Source organism: Oncorhynchus masou, chromosome 5, assembly GCF_036934945.1.
Source record: "Oncorhynchus masou masou isolate Uvic2021 chromosome 5, UVic_Omas_1.1, whole genome shotgun sequence".
NCBI lineage: Eukaryota > Metazoa > Chordata > Actinopteri > Salmoniformes > Salmonidae > Oncorhynchus > Oncorhynchus masou.
Genome location: NC_088216.1, coordinates 39,910,913 through 39,934,064, shown reverse-complemented (window position 1 = coordinate 39,934,064; position 23,152 = coordinate 39,910,913). Strand labels below are relative to the sequence as shown.

At 44.4% G+C, this 23,152-nt stretch overlaps 1 protein-coding gene across 2 annotated transcripts in view; it reads left to right on the top strand.

The window, feature by feature from the left end:
• LOC135539570 (protein CBFA2T2-like) overlaps positions 1-23,152 on the top strand; it is a 50,185-nt gene that overhangs the window by 10,990 nt on the left and 16,043 nt on the right. The window contains exon 1 of one of the 2 annotated variants that reach the window (XM_064965518.1): positions 6,970-7,356. The exons of the other annotated variant lie outside the window; for it this stretch is intronic. The gene's annotated coding sequence lies outside the window, so the exon portion shown is untranslated. Of the gene's footprint in view, positions 1-6,969; positions 7,357-23,152 lie in introns of those variants that run through there. 2 annotated transcript variants of the gene reach the window in all.

The following is a 23,152-nucleotide window of genomic DNA, read 5'->3' as shown; positions in this document are numbered from 1 at the left end:
TTTACTAGTAGGCCTAGGGCATCTCGACACAGAGCTCGCTCAGGACGCAACCCGAGTAGGCTACAGAGTCGTCAAATCATACAAACTTTGTAACGGCAGTCAAACAAAAGTAAAATGACCAAAGTTGCTAAACTTGCTAAATAACCTCAAAAAATTACAGAATATCTCATCAGCTCATAAAATAAAATCATCCATATCTAATCGCATCCCATTTGTTGATCGCACATTCTCTACCCAAGCTCTCATATGGGCAGCAATACAAGACAGCGCAGAGAGGCGGGGGAAATGTTTTAGCTGTATTTTTTAAATGCATAGGCGAAACGTGCTTTGATAATGCAACCTATGGATTACAGAATAAAGTTAGGAATTTTCATGCAAGACGGGAGTCAAGATTTGGGGTATCAGTGGGATTGGGATGATAGGAAAATAGCAGAGTTGTGGACTCAAGTTTGATGACTTGAGACTCACCTTGATAGAAAATAACTTTGACTTGGAGACTCAAGACTCAGGACTTGACTTTGACTTGAGGCTGATGACTTGTAATTGTCTGGACAGGTTTTTTGTCATATTTTGTCAGTCATTTTGTGGCACAGAGTCGACCTGGATGACTCTACATGCAGCCAGAGACAGTAGTCACAGCTTTGCCTTTGCAAAATAACCTGCAACAGATTGGCTAGTGAAATGCACACTCGGCCGTCTGATTGGACTGTCAATCAACACAGGTTAGGTGAGCTAGCGAACAGATTGCTGATATGCAGTACAGCTATAGGATCGGGTGCAGCGCGAACATCAAATTATAGGGAGAGATGATTACCATAATAAATATGCATCAATTTTTAATTTTTAAATGGGGATCAAGAATATTATTAACTGTTGACTTTGCAAGTTCACCAGCAAATGTGGCAACAATTACTATCATAGGTATGTACAAATTGCTTGAAATTGATCATTAACTTATGAAGCTTGCAGGTAGAAGTTGTACGACATGCTTAGCTTGTACGCCATGCTTAGCTAAATGTTCCTGATCATCTAATAGATGAGCAAACTCGAATAAAGATGATCATTAGCCCTCACGTCAACTTTCCCCAGCCTAATTGTTACCAAATATCCAAACGGAGATACAGTGAATACAAACAAAAAAAATCGGATAATGATTGAATTACCTAGATGAGTCTCCCACGCTCGTCTCAACACCGTGCGATGGCACTATCCCAATCAAAACGGCGCTGGGAAATATAATCTAGGTGACCACATACATTTAAATTAGTATAACGGTTGGATATGACTTTGGGCGTTTCAGTATAAACAAGAATTTGATACATGCCTTCAATTGCATTATCCTACTTTATTCCAATATTTTCATCATTCAGTTGATCATAACTAAGGTGAATTATGAGTTATGGCTGTTTCCTTGTCTCATCACTCCGCTGCCGCCCGCCTCTGCCCCGTTGTTCTCAACACCAGTTTAAATCAATACAGCCTTTTTTCCGGACTCATTTAATTTCTGTGATCTCGTACCAGGCCTGGGCTCGGGCTTCAGATCACCGGGCTTGAGTCGGACCGGGATGTCATTTTCATTTCTGATTAGAACTCTTAACTGCATTCGGGTCTAGTGTGCAGTCCGGCAGTGTCAATCATTCATGTCCTTTGAATTTATGGTGACTTTGTGTAAATACTCTATTCTAAAGGTTTCTAAGCAGCAACCAGTTTGGATGTGTTGTTAATGTGCTTTTTTATTTATTTTTTTACAATCTGCTGCTGCGCATCTTGTGTATTTTGTGTAATTGCATTAGTGCAACATTGGGGAGAAATGTTGTAGGCTAATTTCCCGGGTTTTGTCATCAAAAATATCAGGAAATGTAGAGTGGTCCCGGGAGTGTCCCGGGAACCGGTGTTAATCCCTAGTCTCTGCTCAATAGTGAAGGGAATTGTGTCATTTTCACTGATATTTCACTGATATATATCCCCCCCAAAAAGTATCACTTACCGAGGTGTGACCACAATGTCCCCTTTTCCCTCTCCCACCTGGACAAGAGGAACATCTACTGTACGTGATAATGCTGTTCATTGACTATAGCTCAGTGTTCAACACCATAGTACCCTCATCACTAAGCTCAGGACCCTAGGACTGAACACCTCCCTCTGAAACTGGATCCTGCACTTCTTGATGGACCACCTCCAGATGGTGAGGGTAGGCAACAACACAGGCCCCTCAGGGGTGAGTGCTTAGTCCCCTCCTGTACTCCCTGTTCACCCACGACTGCGTGGCCAAGCATGACTCCAACACCATCATGAATTTTTGCTGATGACACAACGGTGGTTGGCCTGACCACCGATGACGATGAGAAAGCCTATTAGGGAGGAGGTCAGTGACCTGGCTGTGTGGTGCCAGGACAACAACCTCTCCCTCAACAAGACAAAGGAGTTGATTGTGGATTCCAGGAAACAGAGGGCCTTTCGCACCCCCATCGACATTGATGGGGCTGTAGTGGAGCGGGTCTAGATCTTCAAGTTCCTCGGTGTCCACATCACTTAGGAATTAACATTGTCCGCACACACCAACACAGTCGCGAAGAAGGCACGACAACGCCTGTTCCCCCTTAGAAGGTTGAAAAGATTCAGCATGGACCCTCAGATCCTAAAAGAGTTATACAGCTGCACCACTGAGAGCATCTTGACTGGCTGCATCACTGCTTGGTAAGGCAACTGCTTAGCATCTGACCGCAAGGCGCTATAGAGGGTAGAGGTCGACCGATTAATCGGAATGGCCGATTAATTAGGGCCGATTTCATGTTTTCATAACAATCGGAAATCGGTATTTTTGGACACCGATTTTTAAAAATATTTTTTACACCTTTATTTAACTAGGCAAGTCAGTTAAGAACACATTCTTATTTTCAATGATGGCCTAGGAACAGTGGGTTAACTGCCTTGTTCAGGGGCAGAACAACAGATTTTTACCTTGTCAGCTCGGGGGATTCAATCTTGCAACCTTAGAGTTAACTCGTCCAACGCTCTAACGACCTGATTACATTGCACTCCACGAGGTGACTGCCTGTTTTATTTTTATTTATTTTACCAGGCAAGTCAGTTAAGAACAAATTCTTATTTTTAATGACGGCCTAGGAACAGTGAGTTAACTGCCTGTTCAGGGGCAGAACGACAGATTTGTACCTTGTCAGCTCGGGGATTTGAACTTGCAACCTTTCGGTTACTAGTCCAACACTCTAACCACTAGGCTACCCTGCCGCCCCTGCTGCCCATTGTTGCAAATGCTGTAAGCCAACGTAAGTTGCTAGCCAGCATTAAACTTATCTTATAAAAAACAATCAATCATAATCACTAGTTAACTACATGGTTGATGATATTACTAGTTTATCTAGTGTGTCCTGCGTTGCATATAATCGATGCGGTGCGTATCATTGCTCCAATGTGTACCTAACCATAAACATCAATGTCTTTCTTAAAATCAATAAAATCAATACACAGGAGTATATATTTTTAAACCTGCATATTTAGCTAAAAGAAATCCAGGTTAGCAGGCAATATTAACCAGGTGAAATTGTGTCACTTCTCTTGCATTCATTGCACGCAGAGTCATTGTATATGCAACAGTTTGGGCCGCCTAATTTGCCATAATTTTACGTAATTATGACATAACATTGAAGGTTGTGCAATGTAACAGGAATATTTAGACTTATGGATGCCACCCGTTAGATAAAATACGGAACGGTTCCGTATTTCACTGAGAGAATAAATGTCTTGTTTTCGAGATGACAGTTTCCGGATTCGGCCATATTAATGACCAAAGGCTCGGATTTGTGTGTGTTATCATGTTATAACTAAGTCTATGATTTGATAAAGTAGTCTGATTGAGCGATGGTAGGCAGCAGCAGGCTCGTAAGCATTCATTCAAACAGCACTTTCGTGCGTTTGCCAGCAGCTGTTTATGACTTCAAGCCTATCAACTCCCAAGATTAGGCTGGTGTAACCGATGTTAAATGGCTAGCTAGTTAGCGGGGTGTGTGCTAATAGCGTTTCAAACGTCATTCTCTCTGAGACTTGGAGTGGTTGTTTCCCTTGCTCTGCATGGGTAACGCTGCTTCGAGGGTGGCTGTTGTCGTTGTGTTCCTGGTTTGAGCCCAGGTAGGAGCGAGGAGAGGGACGGAAGCTACACTGGCAATACTAAAGTGCCTATAAGAACATCCAATAGTCAAAGGTTAATGAAATACAAATGGTATAGAGAGAAATAGTCCTATAATTCCTATAATAACTACAACCTAAAACGTCTTACCTGGGAATATTGAAGACTCATTTTAAAAGGAACCACCAGCTTTCATATGTTCTCATGTTCCGAGCAAGGAACTTAAACGTTAGCTTTCTTACATGGCACATATTGCACTTTTACTTTCTTCTCCAACACTTTGTTTTTGCATTATTTAAACCAAATTGAACATGTTTCATTATTTATTTGAGACTAAATTGATTTTATTGATGTATTATATTAAGTTAAAATAAGTGTTCATTCAGTATTGTTGTAATTGTCATTATTACAAAAACAAAAAAAAGTTGTTTATTTTTTGTTAAATCGGCCGATTAATCGGTATCGGCATTTTTTGGTCCTCCAATAATCGGTATCGGCGTTGAAAAATCATAATCGTCGACCTCTAATAGAGGGTAGTGCATACGACCCGTTACATCACTGGGGCCAAGCTCCCTGCCATCCAGGATCTCTATACCAGGTGGTGTCAGAGAAAGGACCTAAAAATGGTCAAAAACTCCAGACACCCAAGTCATACTGTTCTCTCTGCTACCGCACAGCAAGTGGTACCAATCCACCAAGTCTGGAACCAACAGGACCCTGAACAGCTTATACCCCCAAGCCATAAGACTGCTAGTTAGTTAAATAGTTAACCAATAGCGACCCGGACTATCTGCATTGACCCTTTTTGCACTAACTCATTTGACTCATCACATACGCTGCTGCTACTGTTTTTCTATCCTGTTGCTTAGTCACAGTATCCCTACCTATGTGTACATATCTACCTCAATGACCTCGTATCCCTGCACATCGACTCGGTACTGGTACCCCGTGTTATCGTTACTCATTGTGTATTTATTCCTTGTGTTATTATTTTTCTATTATTTCTATTGGTTTCTCTCTGCATTGTTGTGAAGGGCCCGTAAGTAAGCAACTCACTTCACTGTTAGTCTACACCTTTTGTTTTACGAAGCAGGTGAGACACACACACACACACAGGCACACACGCTCCAAATGGTCAAGGTATTGGCCCTACACATCTGTATCCATTCGACCCGTAGCTGTATTGTATGAGCTCATTGTGGAGGCCACAATCCTCCTCCTATTCCCCTCACTCACACAACAAGCTATCCATCACAAGGCGTAATTAGTGAGTGGGTGAGGTAATGATTATATATTTCTCCCTCTACCCTTTAGACCCTCTAAACATCCAAACTCCCCAAGCTCCTCGTTCCTCCCACCTCTGGACTACAGGAGAGTGCCGGTGCTGTCGTTTAAGCACTCTGTTTATTTTTCTAAAAGTAGATGTTCGGAGAGAGAGAGAGCATGTGAACAGAAACAGATGCTCGAGGTTCACTGGGGTGTCTCATTTTGTGGGCAGCTAGCAACGTCCCCTTTTCCTTTTTTCTCAGTCTCGGCCGCATAGCCTAGCACAATGGTTAACAGCTGTGGGAGACTGCATGAAGAAGCTAAAGCAATTCCATACCTCATTCAATATTGACTTTCCCCCTTAAAAAATGACTACATAAGTGTATGCTTTGCTTTCTCCCTCTATGGGATCGATTATGGCCAAAACATAGACAGTTCAGACGGTATGCGTGGCAGAGAAAGCTAAAGGCTAAGTAAGAATGGTTGGTTGGTGTGTGTTATCTGAATTAAGGGCTAGCTAGCATGGACACACTGACCTGTAGGGCTGGGTTTGGGTTTATCATCTGCAGAGCACCCGCAGTCAGTGCTGCACCTCCTGTTCCCTCTGCCACGGCCACCTGGCCCTCTCTCCCTTGGCCAGATGCACTCTCTAAATGTATCAGTCCAAGGATATCAAATAAAGCTGTGCTGTGCGTGTGTGTGTGTGTCTGCTCTTGGCTTAGTTGCCTCGTTTTAACCTGCAGTATCAGCTGAACCTTGGGAGGCAATTAGGATCTGTGTGTGTGTGTGTGTGTGTGTGTGTGTACGTACAAGTACGGGTTATATCACGTCTTAATGAACTGTTAGTGTTTGTCTTGGACTGCTGTTTGTTTGTTTGTTTGTTTGAGCACTTGTGTGCTATTTAGAGTACTCCTGTCTGGAGCCTTGAAATGCCTTGATTATGTGTACGTGGTTTGCCAGTTGTCAATTATAGAGCCTAATCATTGACTCACCACAGAATTAGAAGGAACTCAGTCTTGACAATCTAAAATCTGCATTATAATTCTATTTTTAGAGGTTTCATTCCCCCCAAAAAATGTTGGTGGAAAGCGAAACCATCCACGTTCTACGATTTGTATCTGCCTTTCTCTTGTACTGTCGATAAATCAGTTGCTGGCTTAAATTTAACTCAGTGAAGCTTGAGGACAAGAGGTTGCATTCATCTCCCCTCAAGTGTCCACACACTGGATTCAATGGCCTACCAGACTGCATTAAGGTGGTGAAACAAAAAGAGCGCCAAAGAAAGAAAAAGGGCCACAGAGGGGGTATAAAACATTGTGAGAGCCCCACTCTTGAAGGGGGGTATAGAGGAAAGTAATGCCCCCCTTACTTGTCACAGTCTTTGTTTAGCCTGAAGGTGCCAGTACAATTAGTTATGTTAATCACGATGTCCGTCGGTAAATACATTAAATAGGGGGGACGTGGCCTATTCGGTGACATCAGCCCAGCAGACTGTGCCTGGAAAAAGAGGAGAGAGTCTGTGGGAAAAGGGGGGAGGAGTCAGAGAGACAGACAGACAGACAGACAGACGGAGGGCGAAAGAGAAAGAGAGAGGTTCACACAGCACAGAGAGAGGTAGAGCGCGAACACACAGTGTGTGTGTGTGTGACAGAGAGAGAGCAGTGACAAAGCGAGAGCAAGAGAACAGGCACAGAGCGAGAGAGAACGAACAGAGCAAGAGAGAGCGAGAACGCACAGTGCTGGACTGCCTGGATATCCTCTTCCATCTGGGAGCCATCTGTGTTTCTTTGGCTCTGGACTCGGCCACACTGGGGCTCACATATGTGGGAACGCAAACACATGCCTGACATATGAAGGCGTGGAGAGGGAGAGAAGACAAAGATAAGAAAGCAAAAGGCACCCCAGCTGAATTAGGACCGACAAGAGCCGACTCTGCTAGGGTGGAGGTAAAAACATATTCCTTCACTTTCTCGTGTGCGCCAAGTGCATTTTCTATTTTTGTTGTATTTAAATCCGTCTGTATGCGCGTCGGCGTGTTCAGGGTGTGATTGAGCGAAGGAGAGTGTGTGTGCTTTGTCTACCCCAATTAGCCTCTGTACAGATGGTGCATCATCCCCCTTTTCTTATCTTCTCATCTCTTTAGCATTGTCTGCCAAGGGAAGAGAGAGATGCACATGGCTAAGAGTTAGCTTAGCACCAAATGAACGCTTATGTTGAGGTGAGGCTTGGGTGACTATGACGAGTCAGTGACGATTTAAGGATATTGCGATCTTTCATGCTTTCCTTGTCCTTAAAAATGTACCTGGCAACACGTTGTTAATTAAGAGTACTATCCAGAGTAGGGCACTCCAGCCCTGTTCCTAGAGAGCTACCCTCCTGTAGGTGTTCAATCCAACCCCAGTTGTAACTAACTTGATTCATCTTATCAACCAGCTAATTTATTAGAATCAGGTGCACTAGATCAGGGTTGGAGGGAACCTACAGGACGGTAGCTCTCCAGGAACAGGGTTGGAGAGCCATGGTCCAGAGAATACTCTTGTTGCTGACACTGTGCAAGGCTCACTCTTTTCCATAGCTAATAATGAATTGAAATCGTTAGCAACTCAAGTACATACCTAGTACATGTATTATAGTGTAGGGCAAGCTATATAGTTTTCAAGAAGAGCTCTGCTGCATCAAAGGGTGATGTCTGGGCATGTTTTGAGGTAAAGCAATGAAGGGGAAGGCTAGTCCTATTGGTACAGTGAATGGACTCGTCTCTGTGTATTTGTGTTTGCTGGGGTGGAGTGGATGGAGAGGGAGGAATGGAAGGAGAGACAGACAGAAGGGACCTGGCAAGTCTCAGCCAAGTAGAGCAGGACTCCACGCCTGTAGGGAGATAGGACTGGGCAGGCTCAAGCCATGAAGTCTCGAGTCTGGGGGCTGGCTGGACATTGTCACACCCCTGACAGCAGCAGGAGGTGTGTGTGTGTGTGTGTGAGTGAGTGATTATGGGCCCCCATTTTCTTCCATCTCCACGTGAATTTTCAACGTCGAGTCATTTGGTTTATATAGAAATATTAGGATATTATGATTTACAATACAGTTTTGAAAAATCCAGTCAAACACTCATCCGCCTACATTCTCCTACCTATGAAGTATTAATTTATACCTAGTCTACCAATTATTAGTGATTAATTGCTGAGATGAATGAGAAAGATCAGACTTTCATGAAGTCATCGACACCATTAACCTTTGTCCACTCAGCATTAAATCCTTACAATGCTACATTTATTTTCCCCTCCCTCTTTCCATCGCTCTCTTTGGTGCACACAGACACACAACAGTTCCAAGCAGCTGCTTCAAACATTGCGGAGCAGGAAGCTCTTGAATAGTTCCAGTGATTAGGCCTGTGATATCTAGCCTGGGGGAGGAAGAGGAGAGGTGGGGATGACGGTGACCTGCCATCCTGTGCTCCGAAGAGGCCCCAATCACAGCAATTTGCTATCTCCAAATGTCCATTTTAGTGCAAACTGTCTATATGTATATGAGGAGTTAGTGTGTGTGTGTGGTGGGGGGGGGAGATATTGCCTGTGTGTAATTTAACTGCTCGTGTAACTGGGCCCCCCCCCGCCCAACCATTTTTCCATTGAGGTCCTATGAGGGCCCCCTTCTTTTGAGAAGTGTCATAGGTCTGGCTTGGAGCCTTTGGCTCTGGTGGAGACTGCTCAGGGTAATGCCTTGTGCCCCAGCCCAGTGACCCAGAACCGCAGGCCTTTGTTCACTGTACTGGTTTGAACAGATATGTTTCCCGTCTGGGGGGGGGGTGACGACATGTTTAGCCCCTGAGAAACGGCCCTTGGTGTCAGTGGTCCTTTGAGTGTTGTGTGTGTGTGTGTGTGTAAGAAAAAGTAGTGTGTGTGTACATGTGTGTAAGAGAAAGTACGTATGTGTGTTGTTTTTTTTAAGGTTCTGTGTGTAGGGAGTACAAATCAAATTGTATTTGTCACATGTGTCGAATACAACCGGTGTAGACCTTACAGTGAAATGCCTACTTACAATCCCTTAACCAACAATGCTTTAAGAAGTTAAGAAGAAAAATGTGTTAAGTAAAAAATAGACAAGTAAAAGTAATTGCAAATAATTAACCAGCAGCAGTAAAATAACAATAGCAACAGCGAGGCTATATACAGGGGGTACCAGTACAGAGTAGGTGTGCGGGGCACCGGTTACAAATTGGTGAATTCACCTTCTGACATCAGTGGAACAGCCACTTCACTATTGTAAAGTGGCTGTTCCACTGATGTCAGAAGGTGAATTCACCAATTTGTAAGTCGCTCTGGATAAGAGCGTCTGCTAAATGACTTAAATGTAATGTAAATGTAGTCGAGGTAATTGATGTAATATGTACATGTAGGTAGAGTTAAAGTGACCATGAATAGATAAACAGAGTAGCAGCAGCATAAAAGAGGGGTCTGGGCAGCCCTTTGATTAGCTGTTCAGAAGTCTTATGGCTTGGGGGTAGAAGCTGTTAAGAAGTATTTTGGACCTAGACTTGGCACTCCGGTACCGCTTGCCGTGTGGTAGCAGAGAGAAGTCTATGACTAGGGTGGCTGGAGTCTTTGGCAATTTTTAGGGCCTTCCTCTGACACCACCTGTTAGAGGTCCTGGATGGCGGGAAGCTTGGTCCCAGTGATGTACTGGCCGTACGCACTACTCTGTAGTGCCTTGCGGTCGGAGGCTGAGCAGTTGCCATACCAGGAAGTGATGCAACCCATCAGGATGCTCTCGATGGTGCAGCTGTAGAACCTTTTGAGGATCTGAGGACCCATGCCAAATCTTTTCAGTTTCCTGAGAGGGAATAGGCTTTGTAGTGCCCTCTTCACAACTGTCTTAGTGTGTTTGGACCTTGATAGTTTGTTGGTGATGTGGACACCAAGGAACTTGACGATCTCAACCTGCTCCTCTCTGTGTTTGTGTGTAAGAGAAAGTATGTGTGTGATTTGTATATATTAGGTTCTGTGTGTAGGGAGTTGCTTTCAAGGGAGACACTGTTTTGTCACGGTGTGTGTAAGTGAGAGGCTGATTCATAGATAGAAGCTGTGTTAAAGGGAGATTTTGGTTGTTTATCTACTTACATTGCGTCTGACTTGGTATCTGTCTAGTCCCCTGCTTTTGAGAGGAGCTGGCTACTGTATCGGGATACTTTATGGGACAGCAGGTAGCCTAGTGGTTAGAGCGTTGGACTACTAACCGGAAGGTTGCAAGATCAAATCCCCGAGCTGACAAGGTAAAAATCTGTCATTCTGCCCCTGAACATGGCAGTTAACCCACTGTTCCGAGGTCGTCTTAACTGACTTGCCTATTTAAATAAAGGTAAAATACTTCCAGCAATTGTGCTAGGCTAACGATATGCTAACTTCAATAAACTGCACAAAGAGACAATGATAAATGACCTACATCACGCAGTATTCCTTTAAAGGAGATTGTGTTGTTTGGTGTATTTTTTTTCCCTTTCCCCATGCATGACCTCAATCAGAACCATGCTCAGGGCCCACAGACACCCAGAGGTACACCTCGCTCTCTCTCTGTTTTTCTCTCTGTGATCTATCTATCATCCGTGACCTCTACAAAGTGTGTGTGTGTGTTGGCTCAGGCCCACCTCACAGGCTGTACGACAGCCACCATCCAACACAAACACTTCTGTCTCTCCTCCCCCCTTTTCTCCCTTACCCTCTCTACACTATCCACTCTCCTCTCACTCCCCTTTTGTTGAACCCCCGCTCTCCTTTTCCTATGTTTGTTACTGTAGCCCCGTTTTCTCTCTCTCTCTTTCTTATTGTTGTTCTCTCTCTCTTCCTCATTCTTTCCCTTCCTATTGATCCCTCTCTTTTCTCTCGTCCTTCTTCACCTTCCTCACTTCCCTCCCTCCCTCCTACTCTCCCGCCCTTCCTCTCAAGTCAGCACATGCCTCCCTTCCAAAGGAGGCTGGTGGGAGGAACTATAAGAGGACGGGTTCATTGTAACGGTTGGAATGGAATTAATGGAACGGAGTCAAACATGTGGTCGCCATTTGTTTGATGTGCTTGATTTTTGTTCCATTTATTCCATTCCAGCCATCCCAATGAGCATGTTCTCCCATAGCTCCTGCCACTAGCGGCCTCTGTTCCACTCCCAGGTTTCTGTTTCACATTACCAAGTATGTAATTAATTATGGCGAGCAAACAAAACTCTCTGCGGTCTTCTCTGTCCTATTGTCTATTTTCCTCTCCTAAGCTGTGAGTTATGGACCTGCGACTGACTGTACAGAGAAGCGAGACGCACCCCCGCTCTGGGCCCCCGAATGTAGGTAGTATAGAGCATAGAAGAACAGTAGTACACTCCCTACACACCCAAGTAGAAACACACAATCTTGTGCACAGACACGCTTTTAGAAATGCACAATCATGTGCACACACACCAAAACATGCTCACACACTGTGTGAACACCCACACACAATCAGGGCCGTGACGATACCAGCGGATATAACTACTTTAGGAAAACATCATTATGTTGCCACCCAGAGTCACATTTTATTTATTTATCAAGCTATAGCACACAATATTTTGCATACAGCAGGTTTTGAAAGGACCAGAGAGGTTGATCTGTCTCGTGTTTTAATTTTTGCTATCAAAAAAAATATTGCGAAACTGGTATCTTCACAGCCCTAACACAACTGCACTGAAACACACACATGCATATACACCCCCCCCCCCCAGCACCCCACACACACTAATTTTCTCCATTGTTCTAAGCACAGCTGGTCCCTTTGTTGTCCTTATCTCTTTCTCTGACAGAAGCAGCGGAGCGCCAACATTAGGACTGACTAAAGCCTGTCGCATGCTATCCAGTCGAAACTTGGCGCGCCTGTTCGCACATACTGTATATTATGATGACATTTTGTGATGTTTTAGTTTGTTTTGGAGTTCGGCAGAGATTTTGCTTCGAATGTTTGTTCACACTACATTTTTCCTTGAGGCAAGTAGAAGTTCGCTTGCACCAAACATCTTAGCCTAATGTAAAATTAAGCGACAAAGGTCTCCCCGGCAAAAACGACAAAATGAATTACACATTTCTTGATTTATCTTAAATTAATTCAGACTGTTGAGAAACTGCACTAGAATGGTGCCGAAGGAGATGGCTGCTGTTTTACGATCCCGTAACCAATTGTGCAATTTTGTATGTTTTTTCGAGTTATTTGTAAGTTATTTTGCACATAGTGTTTCTGCCACTGTCTTATGACCGGAAATAGCTTCTAGATGTCAGGACAGTGATTACTCACCCCATACTGGAAGAAAAATTTTTCTTCAACGAGAGATGGGAAGGATTTACTTCAGACGCCTGACAAGGCCGTCAATCACCGTCATCTGCAGGACAAAGAGACGGAGGTATCGTGGACGAAGATCCGGGTGCTTTGTTAGGATCCGTTGCCGAGAGAGTAATCAAACTTTACCGTCGGTCCTATTAGCCAAAATACAATCAATTGATAATAAAAATAGATCAACTGCGATCACATATATCCTACCAACGGGACATTAAAAACGAATGTCTTATGTTTCACTGAGTCGTGGCTGAACGAACGACATGAATAACATACCGCTGGCGGGATAGAACAGTGGCCTCTGGTAAGACCAGGGGTGGCGGTCTATGTATATTTGTCAACAGCTGGTGCACGAAATATAAGGATGTCTCAAGGTGTTGCTTGCCTGAGGTAGAACATTTCATGATATGCTGTAGACCACACAATTTACCAAGAGTTTATCTGTATTTTTCGTAGCTGTCTACATACCACCACAAACCGATGCTGGCATTAGGGCCGCACTCAATGAGCTGTATACCGCCATAAGTAAACAGCAAAATGCTCACCCAGAGGCGGCGCTCCTAGTGGCCGGGGACTTGAATGCAGGAAAACTCAAATCCGTTTTATCTATTTTCTACCAGCAAGTTACATGTGCAACCAGAGGGGAAATAAACTCTAGACCACCTTTCCTCCACACACAGAGACACGTACAAAGCTCTACCTCGCCCTCCATTTGGCAAATCTGACCATAATTCTAACCTCCTGATTCCTGCTTACAAACCAAAACTTAAGCAGGAAGCACCAGTGACTCGGTCAATAAGAAAATGGTCAGATGAAGCAGATGCTAAACTACAGGACTGTTTTTCTAGCACAGACTGGAATATGTTCCGGGCTCCTGAGTAGCGCAGCGGTCTAAGGCACTGCATCTCAGTGCAAGAGGGGTCACTACAGTCCCTGGTTTGAATCCAGGCTGCATCACATCCGGCTGTGATTGGGAGTCTCATAGGGCGGTGTACAATTGGCCCAGCGTTGTTCTGGTTTGGCCGGGGTAGGCTGTCATTGTAAATAAGAATTTGTTCTTCACTGACTTGCCTAGTTAAATAAAAAATATTCTGACATTGAGGAGTACACCACATTGGTCACTGGCTTCACAAATAAGTGCATTGATGACATCGTGTGTGTGTGTGCCCCCCCCCCCCCGCTATGCCCTCCGACAAACCATCAAACAGGCCGATGTGAGTAGGGCCTCTAAACAGGTCAACTTTCAGAAAGCAGACGTGTACTCTGAGCATGCGCTGACCAACTGGCAAGTGTCCTCACTGACATTTTCAAACTGTCCCTGACTGAGTCTGTAATAGCAACATGTTTCAAACCGACCACCACGGCCCCTTTGCCTAGAACACTAAGGTAACCTGCCTAAATGACTACCGACCCATAGCACTCACATCTGTAGCCATGAAGTGCTTTGAAAGGCTGGTCATGGCTCACATCAACACCATTATCCCAGAAACCCTAGACCCACTCCAATTTGCATACCACCCCAACAGATCCATAGCTGATGCAGTCTCTGTTGCACTCAACATTGCCCTTTCCCTCCTGGACAAAAGGAATACCTATGTGAGAATGCTATTCATTGACTACAGCTCAGCGTTCAACACCATAGTGCCCTCAAAGCTCATCACTAAGATAGGGACCCAGGGACTAAACACCTCCCTCTGCAACTGGATCCTGGACTTCCTGACAGGCCGCCCCCATGTGGTAAGGATAGGTAACAACACATCCGCCATGCCGATCCTCAACATGGGGGCCCCTCGTGTACTCCTTGTTCACTCATGACTCCGTGGCCAGGCATGACTCCAACACCTTCATCATGTTTGCCGATGACACAACAGTGGTAGGCCTGATCACCAACAACGATGAGACCGCCTATATGGAGGAGTTCAGAGACCTGGCCGTTTGGTGCCAGGATAACAACCTCTCCCTCAACGTGATTAAGACAAAGGAGATGATTGTAGGTGACCGGAAAAGGAGGTCCACATCACCAACAAACTATCATGGTCTAAACACACTAAGACAGTTGTGAAGAGGGCACTACAAAGCCTATTCCCCCCTCAGGAGATTGAAAAGATTTGGCATGGGTACAGTTGCACCATCAAGAGCATCCTGACGGTTTGCATCACTGCCTGGTATGGCAACTGCTCGGCCTTCGACAGCAAGGCGCTACAGAGGGTAGTGCATACGGTTAGTACAACACCGGGGCCAAGCTTCCCGCCATCCAGGACCTCTGTAACAGGTGGTGTCAGAGGAAGGCCTTTTTGGTTAAGGGCTTGTAAGTAGGCATTTCACTCTAAGGGCTACACCTGTTGTATTCGGCACGTGTAACAAATACAATTTGATTTGAACTGTACTGTGGCTATTTTGTTGCTACGGTGTCTCGAGGGATAAACGACAGTAATTGTTTCTCTCATTTTGCACGCGATGGTCTTATCGGGAGTATGCGAGCACAGACGTTCGGTTACGCCTAGCCGAGTTCTGCTAGAAGCAAAACAGAATGTAGTATGAGGACGCCTTAACCCAGATCTCAACCCTAGTGGATTAGTACATACATGGGCCTACTCTGGCACACACCTGGGAAATGGGCACATATGGCTGGCTGATGATTAATGGGGCATTGCATGAATGTGGAAATAGTTATGTCTCTGTGTGTGTATTTTTATTCACTCCACCCTCATTCCCTCGGTCACGGGTTTCATGTTGAAGTTTCAGAGAGAATATTAGGCTATTAGTGGACTCTCTTGAAAGCTACTTCATGAATCAAGTAAATTGGCAAATAAATTGGGTAAGGATAAGCCTTCATTGCATGTGAATAGGCCTGTAGGCTACATGTCAATGCAAGCCAGTAGGTTATGTCCAACATTACACTGCAATGCTTTACACACGCACACTCTAGGGCCATTCTCCTGGCTTGCTCCCAACCATTTAAGAACTTTGAAAATGTTGAGTTCAGGGGGGTTTACTCCGAACATTTCCCATATCTGACTATCCCTTTTATTACTCATCTTCTGTTGTTTTCCCTCTGTCTACGTGCAAGTATTCCACCGTCATAATCTGCGTTGTGAAAACCAAGGCTTATGAATGCGTTAAACACAGCCTGTGGCGTATTGAACATCTGGCTTTGATTGGCCCTCCTCTTTGCCTTGGTGGAGCTGTTCATATTAGTCCTCCCTCCTTGCACCTGGTCTCAAACGCGCTTGCCTTTACTAGCCACTCTTGTTCCTGTCGAAAGTTCGTATTCAATTTTATGGACAACACTGCCTTAGTTTGTTCAATCAGGATGTAATACACAATTAATTGGTGTATAGACACATCCTGAAACGAATTCCTGCAGAATCGTGTAAATGGTCACTACAAGCCAGATTTTAAACTTTTATTTTAGACATAACTACAGGAATGTTTTAATGAAAATGGTATATTCAAGTTTTTAATCTTCAAAAACATCTAAATATATTTTTTTAAAGGTATGGATTGTTCTCCATCCTCCCCTGATTCAGAATATTTTAATTGTCATGGCATGCTTGGTTCAATAGCTATTGATGAGAGCCAAATAGGCCTATCCAATATAAAACTAACTTTAGCTTGGTGCCAAAGCAAACCATATAAGCTTTACCTAACGACTCTCTAAGTGATAACATTACTATCCTGTGGATATTTTGACTCAAATTTTGAGCAGCTGAAGGACAAACTGCACAGACAACCGAGTAAAGCTGGAAGCATGGTCATTCATACTTATTGTACTTCAGGGAGCAGAGTAGAGCCACAGATATTTCACTAGATTTATAAATATGAAGCATCCGGTTGGCGTTTCCTCTCATTACCACTGGCGGGCAGTGGGAGAAGATGGTTCGAGATGGATTTTGGCCTACATTCTGCAAATTTTATCATTGATTCAACATTTGTTCCCAAACTAGAATCTGTTATGAACAGAGTGGACCAAGTTTTGTTGACTTTTTAATCGCGCAGTTTGGAAGGAGTGCAAAAGGCAATTTGAGTTATTGCACACAATCACTTCACAGAGCAGGTTTATACAGAACGTACCGCGTCTTCCGCCAAACAATCATGTCAATGTGGAGCTATACCGAGCCTATGCAACGTACAAAAAATAAATGCTGTATGGTACTTGATTTGGCCTCCGCAGACCTCTGGAAGCTTCACAACTGCATCACACCCTCTATACGGAGCCTCCGAACCACATTGCCGCTTTAAGTTTAAGTGTAGCCGATTAAACTCCGCTCCACCATTTACGATGGAGTTGACTTGAGCAATTACACACAACATTGTTCTGTGTCATTGCAGGCTATTTTTGGGGGGGTTCAGAAATAAGTTGTTTTTGATTACTTCGTTTTATGTAACTTCGGGGCTCCAGTCGGATGGGTACACTAGTGGACACTCAACTCAGACGCTAAGTTGAGTTTAGTCGGCTACTTTACATGTCATTTTATTAAACATTCTGGCTTGTAAGGATACTTTTCAGGGTTTTGTAGTCAGTCGTTTCAGGATGTATATACCAACTAATTGGGTTTTACAGGCTGATTAATCAGACTAACGCTGCCTGTGCCTGCTGTAGTAGACTAGTGTGACACGCTTTTGCATCGGAGCTGCCTCTCTCTGACTCTGTCCGACGTGATTAAAAAAAAAAGAGTGCTGTCCAGGCCAGCAGGTTAAGTGGAATGTCAGGCGGTTCGTAATGAATAGGAGCCGCTTTGTCTGACCCTTCCATAGACAGAAGAACTCAAAAGCACGCACCACTCTCAGATTTACGACCGCGCGCAGTGTCAAGGGAGTTTTATCGATGTGTTTTGCGAGCCGGATCGTTAATCAACAGTGGCGGCAGAAAGTTGAGGTAAAATCCGAAGGGACGACAACACTACTCGCGCTGCTTCCCCGTTTTTAATGTGTCATGTAATTGTCGGTGGGCGTTTTTCATGGGCGCAGCTGGAGTTGAAAGAGACATCAGGGTGGTGGGGACTCGGATGATTGTTTGCAAGCAAATCAATTTGGCACGGAGAGGTGAGAAGGGCTGTAACCCTATAAGCAGATAATCTACTGGGCAATGAGAAGGAGTGCTGCTGGTGTGGGAATGGGGGTAGAATGGGGATATATGAAGGATAGGAATTGAGGTTATGTCACTTCATTCAGTTTTTGGTTTTTGGACAAGCCTTTGTTTTGCACAGGTCTGTTCACTGAATTTTGTATGCGTTTCCCACTCATGTGGTGACTGACCCAACACGGAAACACACGGCACCTAGCGACACTTAGTGACACAGGTGTGTGTTGTGCCACTCTGAAATGGATGATATTCCCAGTCAAAAAGTGACAATCGAGCCATTGGTTGCAGACTGTGTGTGTGTGACTCTGTTTCAAGTGTCACCAACATACTAGAATATCAGAAGACTTCCCTATTACTTGTTGTGTTAAATGAAGATGCAGTCCAGAGATTTTAAAATAACCATATTCAATCAAATCTGTTAACCAGGTTTCTAGAGGTTGACCTAAGCCATTTGGATTCATACATTCATCAAATGCAACGATCCTCTGTGTGGAACAGAAACGCACATAAAATGCACAATATGAAGGCAAACCCCCATTGTCTCTGTGACTAGAAGAATGTGACAGCCATTCTTAACAATTGGGATTGAGTAGTGTCCAGGGGGGTGTAGAGGCACCGTATTTCCTATATAGTGTACTACTTTGACCAGCGCCTTAGCCTTGGGATGCACCCTATCGCACACGTGGAGGGCCATTTTAAACCCCGAGTTCTGATCTCATCTCCATGTGGAAGCTATTCCCTTCCCTCTGGTCCTACAGTATTTATGAGTCCTCTCTCCCAATCGCCCCGTTCCTTCCCTGCTTTTTGAATTCAATGTCACTTTTTTTTTGTCATGGGGCCACACCTTTTTTATAGCCGGCGTTTGTCCACCGTACAGTCCTATGCTTTTGCTCTCTCGTTTTTCTTTCTCCTCTCTCTGCTGTTTCTCTGTCATTCAGTGCCAGTAAGTGCTATTCCATCCCCGCAGTCATTTTTTACAGGCACCAGACAGGACAGCCGTCTGTGTTTTTGTAATTACTGCTGAGAGGCGAGGTTATAGACAGGATTTTTGGGGGGGGGGGGGGGGGGGGCAAAGTGTGCCCCCCCCCCCCCCACCCCTGATCAGAAGCCTCCCCCTCTTTTCTCCCATCTCTCCGTCTCTGAGAAACACGATGGGCCCACGTTGACGACACATCTGTTACTTACTCACACTCGCTCGGACACACGCGCACACACACACACACACACACAAAGGTACCCTGTTGACGTGGGGCCTGGGTCCAGCTATGTAGTTTGCTGCAGGCTGGAGATGTAAGGCGATCCAAGACAAACACACAGCCGGGCCGTTTGAGGCCTTTCCCCCTCCGTGGCGCCTCTAACGTGTAGACCAATTTCTTTTCCCTGACGTTGCTTGTCCAACAGACTTGGGGTACATCCAAAATGGCTGCCTATTCCCTTAATAGTGTACTAGTTTTGATCAGAGGCCATAGGGCTCCACTATATAGGGAATAGGCAGCCATTTGGGATACAGTTTGGATATCTGAAATTTTTTGGCAGGACTTAATTTGAGTCTTTCTTGGATCAAGGCCCCACAGAATATTCTAGATATTTACCTGTCCATGGGTTAATTAATAATTAATAATTTTAACAACCCCAGTTGATTGGACACTAGGTAGGTTACAATAAAATGTTCCATTGGCAGATTGGAGTTGTCGCTGCCGAGAGGCAAAGACTATAAGTAAAGTTTTTTTCAAATGAACTGAATGGAGCTATCAGCGTATGCCTCCCGCATATCAGAAAGCTGACACCACACACAGCGACATATCCCCGATTTAGGAGCAAGCCCTAAGCTTTTATTTACCCAGTTGTCATGGGGGAAGTTGTTCAAACCTGTTGCTTAGCTGTGGAGGACACGAGGATGGCTCGGCCCGACCGCAGGTGTTTGTGAACTGTCTATGTTATTTTGCGTGTGCTTTTGTGTGTTTGTTTTTTGCGCATGTGTTTGTGTGTGTATGGGCGACAGACCGAGATAGAGAAAGGCAGAGAGGGTAACAGATGTGAGCTGTATTGTCAGTGCGTGTGGACGGGCAGAGACCAGGTGCAGGCTTTGTTTCCAGCCTTAAGTCCACTCTCACCCCGCTGCATTCAGTGCCTCGTGTCTTTACCCCTCCTCCCTCTATCCCTCTCTCCCTCCTCCTTCCCTTGGAACACAGTATTGTGTCTCTCCCCTTGGCTGGGGGAGCTGGGGCCCTTCTGTCCCCTCTTTCTCCATCACAGGTGACTGTTGGGGGTCCCAGCTGGCCAGCCTCTTGCCCGATTAGATCCATATGGCGGGGGGGGGGGGGGAGAATTGAGGCAGCAATAGTAGCGGTGGTGGTGCTAAGGGGCCGACAGCTTAAACCCTTTGGTGTCCTTGGCTTTGCGGGCAGCCTTCTTCTTGTCCTCGTTTTGACTAACTCTTTCTCTCTCTCTTTTTCATTCTTTCTCTCTATGTATATATCGATCTCCTGAGTTTTGTCGGTTGGAGTGGGCGGGGGCGGTAGTTAGGTGGGTGCAATGGTCCTTTTTTTTTTTTTGTCATTTCTTTTATATGGATTTCTAAGCATTCAGAGCGTAGAACTACCGAGGCCTTTTGATGGAAATGTATCTTTCTAAAAACACAAGTAGAATTAGTCATTTAGAAGCGCTCTACATGTCTCGCTTGTGAAGCGAAAGGCGAGTCATTTTGACTATTTACTCAAATGCAGAAGCTCTTTTCCGTTTGTCGTCGTTGTGGGACTGTCACATAGTCTGTCAGGTGTCCTGGATTTACAACATAACGTTTGGCTATGTGTGGGTCGGAATGGCCACACGCCAGGAAATATCCCAGAGTTGAGTTGACTTGATGTGTTGTGCACTGAATGTTGCAGCATGGGTGCTGACCAAGACAAGATGGAGAGCAGACATTACACCAGATTTAAAGTCTCTGCACTGGCTGCTTATGAGTCTTATTTTTTTAAATAAAAATAAAAATAAATTGAATTTGTTTTAAGATTCTTCTGTTGCTTTTTAAATCAAGCTATGATTGTGCACCCCAATACATGTCAGACATGGCTATGAGTTGTAGATCCATAAATATACATATTTTGACCAATGGGTAAAATATGTTAATGATGTATAAAATCCTATTAAACAAACATTTTAATGTAATTGCTTTTCACGTTTTCAGCTCATGTCATGCTAATTTTGCGACCCACGGAAATACCTTTTTGAAGACGCCGATAAAATCCTCAAAAGTTGTTACAAGAAACATGTCAACAGAGCTCTGTGCTTATTATCATATGTATTCGGTTACAAGTTTTTGGGATACAATGTTACGTTAAAGACCCCACTGAACGATTCCGAACATGAATAATTAGGTTGTCTTGGTAAAATGTACAATGAACAAAAAGATAAACACAACATGTAAAGTGTTTTGGTTTCATGAGCTGAAATGAAAGATCCCAGAAATGTTCTATATGCGCCCAAGGTTATTTCTCTCAAATGTTGTGCACAAATGTGTTTACATATCTGTTAGTGAGGCATTTCTCCATTGCCAAGGTAATTTATCCACCTGATAGGTGTGGCATATCAAGCAGCTGATTAAACCGCATGATCATTATACAGGTGCACCTTGTGCTGGGGAAAATAAAAGGCCACTCTAAAATATGCAGTTTTGTCTCACAACACAATGCCACAGATGTCTCCAATTTTAAGGGAGCGTGCAATTGGCATGCTGATTGCAGAATTGTCCACCAGAGTTACATTTTCACCATAATTGTCCACCATAAGCCACCTCCAATGTCGTTTTAGAGAATTTGGTAGTACGTCCAACCGGCCTCACAACCTCTGACCACGTGTGTGGCATTGTGTGGGCTAGCGGTTTGTCAATGTTGGGAACCGAGTGCCCCATGGTGGCTGTGGGATTATGGTATGGGCAGGCATAAGCGATGGACAACAAACACAATTGTATTATATCAATGGAAATTTGAATGCGCAGAGATACTGTCAAGATCCTGAGGCCCATTTTCGTGCCATTCATCCGCCGCCATCACCTCATGTTTCAGCATGATAACGCATGTCCCCGATAACGCATGGCCCCATGTCGCAAGGATCTGTAAACAATTCCTGGATGCTGAAAATGTCCCAGTTCTTCATGCTCACCAGACATGTCACCCATTGAACATGTTTGGGATGCTCTAAATCAACGTGTACGACAGCGTGTTCCAGATCCCTCCCGTATCCAGCAATTTTGCACAGCCATTGAAGACGAGTGGGACAACATTCCACAGGCCACAATCAACAGCCTGTTCAACTCTTTGCGAAGGAGATGTGTCGCTCTGCATGAGGCAGATCACACCAGATAGGGACTGTTTTCTGATCCACGCCCTACCTTTTTTGGGGGGGGTTTCTGTGACCAACAGCTGCATATCTGTATTCCCATAAATTAGGGCCTAATGAATTTATTTCAATTAACCGATTTCCTTATATGAACTAACTCAGTAAAATCATTAATTGTTGCTTTTTTATTTTTGTTTAGTATAGTTTATAACATAAGGATGTAAAATTTCATCACCAATGCATTTTTTCAATCCACTCGGGGCACCCTATCACGGGTATTCAACTCTGACCCCTACGAGGTCAGGATCCTGCTGTTCTACTTGATAATTAATTGTACACACCTGGTGTCTCAGGTCTAAATCAGTCCATGATTAGAGGGGAACAATGAAACAAATGCAGTGGAACTGGCTTCAAGGTCCAGAGTTGAGGTTGGAGACCCTATAGCATTCTTCATTTCCTTCCTTGTATCCTTGTTTCCTTTCCTTCATCCCAGTATGAGACTCAAAGCTTTTTTATCGGATGACATCTAATTGACATTTCTGTACCACACTGCTATCTCAGTCACTCTTATCAACTAAACATGCTTCAACTTCTTTTATCTGCATTTGTCATCTGATTACCCACTCAAATATAACACAATTACCCTCAAGACACACACGTGTCACATTTGATCTAGTTATTAAATGCAGTGACTCTTTTACGGGCCATGAGGGAATAGACCACAGCAAGAAGGATGTCGGCCATTCCAGTTCACTGCTTCATCTGTTTCTCAAAACCTATCTACCCCCAGCTGAGTGACACTCTCCACAGCTGTTAGATTGCTTATTAGAGTGGGAGATTGGAGACACCTGGTGCACAGGAGATATCTCTCTGTATAGAATAAGAAAATAACATGAACGATTTAAGAGAGAGGCTGTGTCCAAATGTGCGTACCTCCGTCCTACGTAGTGGGCCGTTGAAGGTCACAATTTCTTTTTC